Here is a 10,728-nt window from a genome sequence, read left to right as displayed (position 1 = left end):
ACTCCCACATTTATGATAGAATTACTTCTATTTTCAACACTTCATCTTTCTAAACAGAAACTGTACATACTAAATAATCAGCTCACATACCTCCTCTGCCCATCCCTCGATCACCTGTTCCACTGAGCCTTCTCTTTTGAGTATTTTAAGACGGGGTTTCTTTGTGTAGCTCTGGATGATCTGGAACTCTGTAGACCAGTTACCTGCCACTGCCTCCCTAGTGCTGTGATTACAGGTGTGTTCCGCCACACTTGGCTTCTAGTGGGGTTTTTATACAACTCGGAACCATCTATCTCTTCAGGGTTGACATCTACAGTGGCTGGGCTTTCCATAAATATTTAATCAAGAAAACACTCTCCAAATATGCCGACGGACCACTGTGGAGTTGGGTTCTCAGTTGAGTTCCCCACTTTCCTGATGACTCCAGTTTGTCATGTTGGCAAGAGGTGCTGCACACTGTGTGTATGTGAGCAAGCTGTGTGTATGTGAGCAAGCACTCAGGTCTGTGTGTGCATAGACCACAGTGGCCTGGGGAAGGAAGGTTCAGGAATTTCTTCTGAGACCTAGATTTAAACAAAGGCTTCTGACAATTTTAAGAACATTCAAGATTAGTATTTACATAGTAATTCCCCGCTTTACTCTGCTATGAAAAACAGCTGCTCTGAGCAGAAAGTGCATGGCTAGAGCACTGAAAGTGGGACTTGGAGCATTTAGACAGGTGGGAGGAGCTTCCTGCCCAGACAGTAACTGACCAGGACTGAGGAGACAGACTCCTGTGGTCCTTTACAACAGTGTGTACTGTACAAAATTAATTCAGTGAGGTCACTAGATAGGAAACTATAAACAATAAATCCTGAAATCACTGTAAAATGTTTTTGAGATGGTATTTTAAGTAGCCCAGTTTGGCCTTGAATTTGCTATGAAGTCAAGTGTAACCTTGAACTTTTGAATTTCTTGCTTTTACTTCCTGAGTACTAGGATTACAAACCTGTACTACAATTCCACCAGGTTTTATGCTGGCTGTGAATTGAATTCCTAGCTAAAAGTCCAGTTGACATTTTGTGTATATGAGTGAGTGAGTGTGTGTGTGTGTGTGTGTGTGTGTGTGTGTGTGTGTGTGTGTGTTAAAAGATAGATACAGAGAAGCATCTGTGAGGAATACAGATGCTGAACTTGTATTCAGCTTTTGTAAACCTGCCCAAATAGCAGAGACACTGTGGTTAAGTCATGAAAACACAGAGAAATGGCCAAATAGGAAGTTACCAATAGACAGGAAAATCCTGAGAAGTTTTGATTGAAAAATATGAGTATCAGGTAGGAAGTTGGCTCAGCCTTAGGAAAGGTTACTGTTTTGTGCAGAGCCCGGGTTTTGTTCACAGTAGTTGCATCAAAATGGCTTACAACTACCTAACTCCAGTTGTAAGGGTTTCTAAGGGATTAGGGTAGGCACCTGTACTCACATAGTACATATATATAACTGGTACAGGTCCAGTGACTGGACCGTTGTGGTATTGCATGCCTTTAGTCCCAGTAATCGGGAGGGAGAAGCAGAGAACTTCAAGTTCTAGGTCAGCCAGAGCTAGTGAGACCCTGTCTAGAAACTGCTGCGGTTTGGGAATCACAGCACAAACCACTGGGACTGATCTCAGTCAAGCAGGGGTAGTTACGGTGTGCGACCTGAGCTCCAACCCAGAGAGTTCAGGGACAGAGCCCAAACTTGGGAGCAGAGACTACAACCTAAAATGTTTCCCAGGGCTAGTTCATACATGAGTAGGACGAGCCCAGTGCTCTGACTTGAGCTATTCTGGCCAGCTAGACAGAACAGTTCTAACTGACCTTTATTCGGATTGTCCCTAAGTGGGTTAGCAAACCTCAGCATGGAAGATGTGTCAGTGTGACCCTGCTCTGAGCCAAGCTGTTTTTCCTTGTCAATAGCAATGTGGCATCTTAAAAGCTCAACAGATGTTTTCTGCCCCTTTCCCCAGCTCATAGCCTCCCTAGAGGCGAGTGCTCCTCCTCGGGCCGCGGCTTCCAGAAATAGCTGAGCTGGGTGGGCAGGCTCGGTGGCTCCTGCGCCCTCCCTGCCTGGCCGTGCCCCTGCCACCAGGTAAAGAGGACGCTCTGGCTGCTCTGGCTGCGCAGCCTGCCTCTTCCTGAGAACCGCGCTTGCCCTCAGGGGTGAGGGGGTCGGCAGGGCTGGGCGTGGGGGCGAAAGTGGGACCCAGGGCTCGAAGCCCTGGAAAGTCTTCAGCCCCACGTTCAGCGCAGACTTGGCGATGGTGGATGGAGGGCTTCCCGCGGCTCTTCTGAGTGACGGGTGGGCCCCTGGGCTGTGAACTTTTCCTCAAGTCTTCCTGCGTGGGTAGAGCAACGGGGCAGCGGGGTTTGTGTAGTCATTTGCAGTTAAGTGCAGGGGAAAGACCGTGGAGCGGGTTTAACTTTCCCCAAAGACCTAGTTTTCCGTTGCAGCCCTTCCTAATTGGACTGTACATGGAGACTGTTTGACAGTTACGATTTGCCGCATGTGGGGACGTTCGCTTATCCCCATCAAAGCAGCTTTTCAAATCTTCCGTTATTACCTACGACAACAAACTTAAGCTTGCATGAGAATTGCTTTGGCTTCAAACCTCTCCAACTTCGTTTGATTTGGGAATTACACGACCCCATCCCCCGCCATATCCACCACCAAATTCTTTGTAACATTCAATTTCTTAATGTCAGAAAAAAATAGACGAATGTATCTCCTACCATGATACTGCTAAAGGTAGCGGTGTTTGTCAAGTTTCCCTCGTGCTGTTCTACAGAAAGGGTATTAGAGGAAAGAATTTTAAAAAGCAGGAACTAGAAATGATTTTAAACATGTAAATGTGGTCTTGAAATGCCATGAGAATAAACTGTTACAATACAAAAAAAAAAAAAAAAAAGCTCAACAGAAAACTGGGAAAATTGTTATGCCTAAAATTATTCTACAAAAATCGAGACTTGAGCATTCTCATGGTAGACCAGAATGTTGTCACCGTGAGCACCAAAATACACACTAACGACATTAAGGGTTCCACACATGGAACACCAAATTGTGGTTGATTTGAATACATTAACAATAAACTGTTATCCATATGAGGAATTAAGGAAACAAAACACCGTCTTAGTCCCTGTTCTATTACTGTGAGGAGAGACTGTGGGTCTCCCCTCTTGTCGGGTGCAGAGACATCGAACAGTGAGTAAACCACACCAGGACCACAGTCAGTGGGCAGATCAACAGAGTGACTGAAGGCTTTTGATGTTTTGGGGGACTGAAGGTACTGACATCAGAGATAGGTCTTTGGCTTGGGGTTTAGGGTACCTGGAGTGCTTCATCCCCGAAATGGGGAGCATTTCGGGAATCCTAAGTGCTGGCTGAACTGGTTTTGTCAGGAGAAATTGTTTCTATAATCTAATTGCAGCTACATGACACTCCTCAGGTAGAGATCTGTATGGGACCTTAGAATTCCCAGACAAGGTCAGAGGAGAAACCCGCTGTGAAGGGAGTCTGTAGTGCGCCCAGCCCAGAGGATATCCAGTCATGGTAGACTTTGACCTTAATTAGTGGGGTTTCCCAACAAGACACCATGACCACGGCAGCTAAAGAGAAAAGCATTTAACTGGGGACTTGTTTGAGGCTTAGTTCCTTATCATGGTAGGAAGCATGGTGGCAGGCTTGGTGCTGGAGAAGTAGCTTAGAGCTATGATCAAACAGACAAAGAGAAACCTGGGCTAGAAACTGATTCTACTTCCAGGAATTCAAAGGCTCTCTTGCCGTGTCTGAGCACCAGGCACGCATGTAGTTGCATATACATACATGTAGCCAAAACCTTCACACGCAGAAGCAGATGGACATGATGGGTATTCATGTATAAATCTGCTTCAGAAGGGTGGGAGAGTTGGCTCCGTGGTTGAGAGCACTTAGCTTTGCACAGGACTTTGGCTTCCAGCACCATGGTTCACAACTCCAGTCTCAGGGGATCCAACACCCTTCTGTCTCGTATGCTCACGGAATACATACACACATGCAGGCAAAACACAAAATAAAATTTAAGAACCTAAAAAACGTTGAAGACTGCTTTGAATTTATTTGCTGTTTGATTGTTCTGTCCCACACATTTCTCTGGGTCAAGGGCATGGAATAATGCATAATTCAAGATTACAGCTATGTATTCGTTTAGCCAGTCCAGGCTGATAACATGGGAACTCCAGCGCAAGTAGGATTGGCTAAAGCAGGCTCTCAGAGCGGTGCTTTCCAACCTGTGGTATCGAAACCCCACAGAGATGGGTGTTGAATGACTTCCCCGGGCCACATACCAGATAACCTGCATATCAAATACTTATGATTCATAATGGTATCAAAATTAGTTATGAAGTAGCAACAAAAATAATTTTATGGGTGGAGTCATCACAATGTGAGGAACTATTAAAAGGTCACAGCGTTAGGAAGGCTGAGAACCAATGTCTTAGGAGCACACTAAACAAGCCATCTGTGTTAAATGACACACGGATAGCAGTCTTAAGTCACCTGAGGTTTATTGTTAATTTTAGCTGTGGAATCCAGCAGAAGTTCCTGTCTCTTAAGATGTAAGAGACATTTTTATCATAGTGCATCACCAGAAGGACCTTTTTCTGGTCTAAACAATTAGCCATCTCACTATACACAAATGCTGGCAACTAAAAATGTGGGTTTGTTTGTTTTGAGGCAGCCGTGCTGTGTAGCCCAGGCTGGCCACAGTGCTACTCTGTGTAGCCCTACTCTGCTGCCTCATTCTCCAAGTGCTGGGGTCATACAGAGATGTACTGTCACCTCTTAGCAATTCTTATTCCATTCTTAGTAATCCCAGCACAGCACTCGGTTTGTAATTACTAAGAAATTCAGTGTCCGGCTGGAGAGAAGACTCAGTGCTGGCTGTTCTTCCAGAGAACCTGGGTTCAATTCCCAGCACCAACATAGCTGCTAGCAATTGTCTGTAACTCCAGTTCCTGGGGAGCTGACCCCTCACACATACATGCTGGTGAAACACCAGTGCACATAAAACAAGAATAAATAAATCATTAGAAATGTGTATGTGTGTGAGAGAGATTCAGGCTGGAGAGATGGCTCAGTGGTTAGAGCACTGGCTGCTCTTCCACAGTTCAGTTCCCAGCAACCACATGGTGGTTTAAAACCATCTGTAATGGGATACAATGCTGCCTTCTGGTGTGTCTGAAGACAGCAAGAATGTACTCACTTAAAATAAGTCTTAGAGGGAGTGGTTTTCAGTTTAAAGATAGGTAAAGAGTCCAAATAGACAACTCTCAAAAGAAGGTAAAGAGCCAACAGGTATATGAAGAAATGCTGAAAACTGTATTGCCCAGCAACTGTGACTTTGAGTTGCATTCTGTTGATAGTCAGCAATCTAAAATGAGTTGCTGCCTAGCAGTCTGTTTTCTTTCTCTAGCTAGCAGACTGCATGAGGGCAAAAAACAGCCTAGCCTTTCTTTGTGTGGCTGGTCTAGGCTCTGGGTTTGATGCTGCTGGTGCTTTGCTCCGACCCTGTTCCCTCTGTACGTAGCAAGGCAACAGGGTACAACCATCAAGGGCAGGCTGTCTTCAGACACACCAGAAGAGGGTGTTGGATTCCATAACAGATGGCTGTGAGCCACCATGTGGTTGCTGGGATTTGAACTCAGGACCTCTGGAAGAGCAGTCAGTGCTCTTAACCACTGAGCCATCTCTCCAGCCCCAGGACTCTTTTTTTAAAGAAAAAAAAAAAAAAGATGGATAAATAGAAAGGAAGGAAGGAGAAAAGACAGAAGGGCAGAGAGACAGGCCATATCCTGCACTCTAACTTCATGGCATGTTTCTTTTTTTTTTTTTCTTTTTCTTTTTCTTGATTGTTCATAATAATCTTTTTGTTTTCTTCTTTTCAAGACAGGGTTTCCCTGGCTGTCCTGGAACTAGATCTGTAGACCAGGCTGGCACTGCCTCCATCTTTAGGGCTCTGGGGTTAAAGGGATGTTCCACCAACGCCAGGCTAGGAACTTTGCTTCTGATAACTCCAACTGAGAAACCGCCTTCTAGATGTCCCTCAAAAAGGAGTTTTAAGCAAATTGGCAAATCTTTTTTCTATCTTATTTCTTTTTAATTTTATAAAATTTATCATTAAAGTTTATTTTTAAAAACTTTAATAAGCAAAAAAAAAAAAAAAAAAAAAAAACCCAAAAACCAAAAAAAAAAAAAAAAAAAAAAAAAATCTTTCAAAGTCAATTTAAGTCACTAACCTTTCACCACAGTTAGAGCAGGCACTGAGGGTAGAGTCTGGGGCTTCACATTAAAATTTACACCTCCACATTTTATGTACGTATTCGCCACAAAAAAAATTAAAGAAGAAAAATAAAACCCCACAACAGAATTAGAAATAGAAATATTTATGTGGGTTTTCATGGATGGTTTCGGATGGGCAAGAGGCCAACATGGTGGGAGGCATGACAAGAGGGAGGAACAGAAACCAGGGAGGGACCTGCAGGCAGGCTGCAGAATCTAAGGACACCACCTAAACCTCCCTAAGCAGTGCCACCAACTGCGAACCAAGTGCTCAAATACCCAGGTCTGTGGAGGATATTTCTGATTCAAACCACATCTGTCCACACAGCTAAGGACGCTGTTAAGAAATGACAACGCTCCTGTTTATGTAGCACTGGTACTGAGTGTAGACAAGTGTACCCACATACATGTAGACAAGTGTACCCACATACATGGGGACACCAGAAGAAAGTTGTTTTGTGGACAACACATGAATCTCATGTTAAGAGAATACCGAAGCCATAGAAAGCTATGGCTTAATCTTACTCATATGTAACCCCTTGAAACATAGCCTCATAGCTCTGGGGTTGAGGAGATTCTTTAGGTCATGAGAATAGCTCCTTAGTCAATGGCATCTGTGGCTTTAGAAAAGCCACAGGTCCCCAACACTGCCTCCTCTTGACAGGTAATGAGGTACACCAGGCCAAGTATCTCAGATCATCGTCATCTTTAGTTAGCTTAGTGGTTGGTGTCTAAATGAGGGTTATTAGTATACTTAGAAAGTACATCTTAGCTTTATTTCTTCTATAAAGAATTAGTCCAGGGGCTGGAGAGATGGCTCAGTGGTTAAGAGCACTGACTGCTCTTCCAGAGGTCCTGAGTTCAATTCCCACAACCACATGGTAGCTCACAACCATCTGTAATGGGATCTGATGCCCTCTTCTGGTGTGTCTAAAGACAGCGACAGTGTACACAGATACATAAAAATAAATAATTAGATCCTTTTTTAAAAAAATAATTGATCTGTTAGAATGTGTATATATTGTTTTGGTAAGAACAAAATAAAGACAACAAAAGTCACTGTTTTTCTGTGCCTTAGCACAACACATTAGTTCGGCTTCCACCAGTATCTTCTCCATATGAAGATGATTTTTTTTTAATATGTCGAGAAGAATGCTTTATATTTAAAGATACACAAGAAAACATTCATCAGATTGAACACACTGAAGATAGTCTCATCCAGTGCATTGAGGTTTTCTGACCAGCTAATGGGCAGCTGGAGTATAATATTTTTTACTAGTTTTTCAGAGGGTTTTCGTTTGCAGTAGTTTTACTATCAACCTGAAATGAAGTCCTTAGAAAACTTGGGCCATAGAAAACAAGAATGAAGTTAAATGTTTACCACAGATGCATAAATGACTGGGTAAGAAGCGTGTGAGGAGGAGACATATCTAGAAATGCGCGGTACTGGTTACATGGAAATTCTGTTCGAGAAGTTTCTACTGACTATGTCTGTCCAACTCAACACTTTTATTTTGTAATGCCCGAATTAAGTTATGAAGTACAAAAAAAAAAAAAAAAAAAAAAAAAAAAATACAGGCCCTGCCTAGGGGCTGGATCTTGGCTCTCAGCTTGACAGTTGAGAAAGCTGCTGCATTGTACTTTGCCTTACATCCTGTCGCTGTGAGATGGGAATACCAAGAAATGTTACAGGTTCTTTATTCTTGTAGGAACGCAGTGTTCTTACATACATTCAAGCAATGACAACACTTCCAAGTGTTTTGTTACTTGGCGAGTTTTTCCCTCTGGTCTACCTCTTTTCACTCACTGCAACTGTATGAAATTAGGTTGAGGAAACTTGTAGACTCCAGATAGCTCATACTGTTTCCTGACTTTTTCTTTTTTTAAAGACAGGGTTAGGGAGTTCTGATTGGCTGGCTGGGACCTCACTATGTAGAGAAGGCTGGCTTTGAACTCAAAGAGATCTGTCTGCCTCTGCCTCCCAAATGCTGAGATTAAAGCATGCACCACCATGACCAGTAGAGTTTGTTAAGGTTAAATCATCTATTTAATCTCCAGAAAGCCAGGGAATTGCCCTTGGGCTGGAAAGGGGCTGGACTTTCAGCCTGAGAAAGGGAACAAGCACCGGAGGGCTAGATGGCAGGTGGTTATAAACAGATGCAGTTGGTTGAGATTCTTTTCAAAGTAGCTTCCTGATGTGGGAAACCTCATTTCTTTTCTTTTCTTTCTTTCTTTTTTTTTTTTTAAGATTTACTTATGTATGAGTACACTGATCTTCAGAGACGCACCAGAAGAGGGCATCAGATTCTGTTACAGATGATTGTGAGCCACCTTGTGGTTGCTGGGATTTGAACTCAGGACCTCTGGAAGAGCTGTCTGTGCCCTTAACTGCTGAGCCATCTCTCCAGCCTTAAAACCTCAATAATGACGGATGCTCAGATTCTTAAAACATGCCCTAAACAGGATACACGTTTTAAAATCATCTTGTAGTTTTAAGGCCAGCATGGAACAGCATGGCTAAGCCTGCAAACTGTTGTCTTGTGGGGTGTCACAGCCAAACCGATGGGGAAGCTGTACTGAGAACAGCAGGGGAGGTCTTCAAAGACTTGAATGAGCAAGGAGAACTTACATAAGCTTGCTGTCTTGGCTGATGATTTAATACCTTACTAAAAGGTTTAGTCATTACCCTGTGACAAATTCAGAAACCCTACCTCATAACCCCTGATTTATCTTGAGGCCAGCCTCATCTACATATTGAGTTCCAGGTCAGTCAGTGTTACAATCAAACCCTGTCACAAAAACAGAAAACAAACCAAAAACCCAAAGTAAGAATACACCCCACCACCACCAGCAAACTTGGGTGTTTGCATAACATTCAACAGAGCACTGATCAGTACAACCAGGTTAATGAATATTTAGCAAACTTTGCTATTGAAATATTGTTTAACAAAATTTGAATTGAATCAGATATGTGAGTGCCTGTTTGCTGATTTGCTCCATAGTCGTTTTAAAAGATCATACAAAGAAGTATCATTGGTGGTGTGTTGTTATGTTTTCAGGACAGGGTTTCCCTTTGTCGCCCTGGCTGTCCTGGAACTCACTTTGTAGACCAGGCTGGCCTTGAACTCATAGTGATCCACTGACCTCTGTTTTCGGAGTGCTGGGATTGAAGACAGCCACACTCTGGCTACAAACAATTTTATAAAGTATGTTGCTTTATATACATTTGTAACTAGAACTGGCTAAACCCATGGGAGGAGTTGGCCTGCGTCTCACCAGCCCCAGACTCGCCTATACACACTGAATTATTTGGGAGTGTGTTGCAAGGGCCTTTTTTCTTTACTTTTGCTGGGCTAATGCTGAATTCCGCATTCCTTCCCCACCTCCCAGTTTTCTCCTTGCATTTTCTGTCTCCTCTCCCCAAGGCATGCTTTCGGGTAAAGATGGATTTAATCCTTAAGATGTCCGGTATTTTATACCAAGTCTTCTCATCTAAACTCTTTAAACAGAAGAACATTTATAATGGAAACAAGACTTTTTCCTACTAATTCTTACAGCTGTGTGATCCTGTGCTACTTACACAGAATATACACTCTCTACAAACCTACTCCGCCAACCCACCCTCCTTTTTTTGAAAATATATTTGATTTTATGAGCATTAAGCCTGAATGAATGTATGTATGTATGTATGTATGTATGTATGTATGTACACGTGTGTCCAGTGCCCTCCGAGGTCAGAGAGGGCTCAGATCCTCTGGAACTAGAGCTGTGGGCCGAGAGGATCTGGTTCCTCTGCAAGAACAGCCAGTTGTCTCTCTTGACTAAACCAATGACTCTGGTGTCTGCAGTGACTAGGGCAGCTAAGGAACACTTAAACTCTTTAATTTACAGTAAAATCTCTGGGATTTCATACTTGTGGGTATTATTATAAGAATGATATCAGTTATTTTAATAAAAAAATCTTACTCTGAGGATCAGTCACCTAGAATACAAACTTGTAAAACAGTTCTGTAGCAGGCAAGTACTGAACTTCTCAAAAGCTACAAGGGAAACAACCAACGAGAAGTAAGATTTCTCAAAAGCAGGAAAATATTTTAGCATTGTATTTTAAGCAAATTGTTTTGAAGAACATTCTTACTGTTTCATTTGGCACATGAAAGGGTCCAGCTTTGTTCTGTTATACGCAGGAAGGAATACCAGGAGCCGGCAGAGACAAAGAGTGGATGCTAAGCGGGCAGGGGATGAGCCTGCATCCCGGCTACTTGAGAAGCTGAGCCTCTGGCTTTAATCCCTGGTGTCGGGGAAGGTAAAGGATGACTCTTATTACATGCTCCAATTTCCAAAAATACATGTGAACAATTTCTAAATTACTGAACAATAAGTAATATGAGCCCAGT

Source organism: Micromys minutus (genome assembly GCF_963924665.1).
Source record: "Micromys minutus genome assembly, chromosome: 6".
Classification (NCBI taxonomy): Eukaryota; Metazoa; Chordata; class Mammalia; order Rodentia; family Muridae; genus Micromys; species Micromys minutus.
This window is presented reverse-complemented; position numbering follows the sequence as displayed.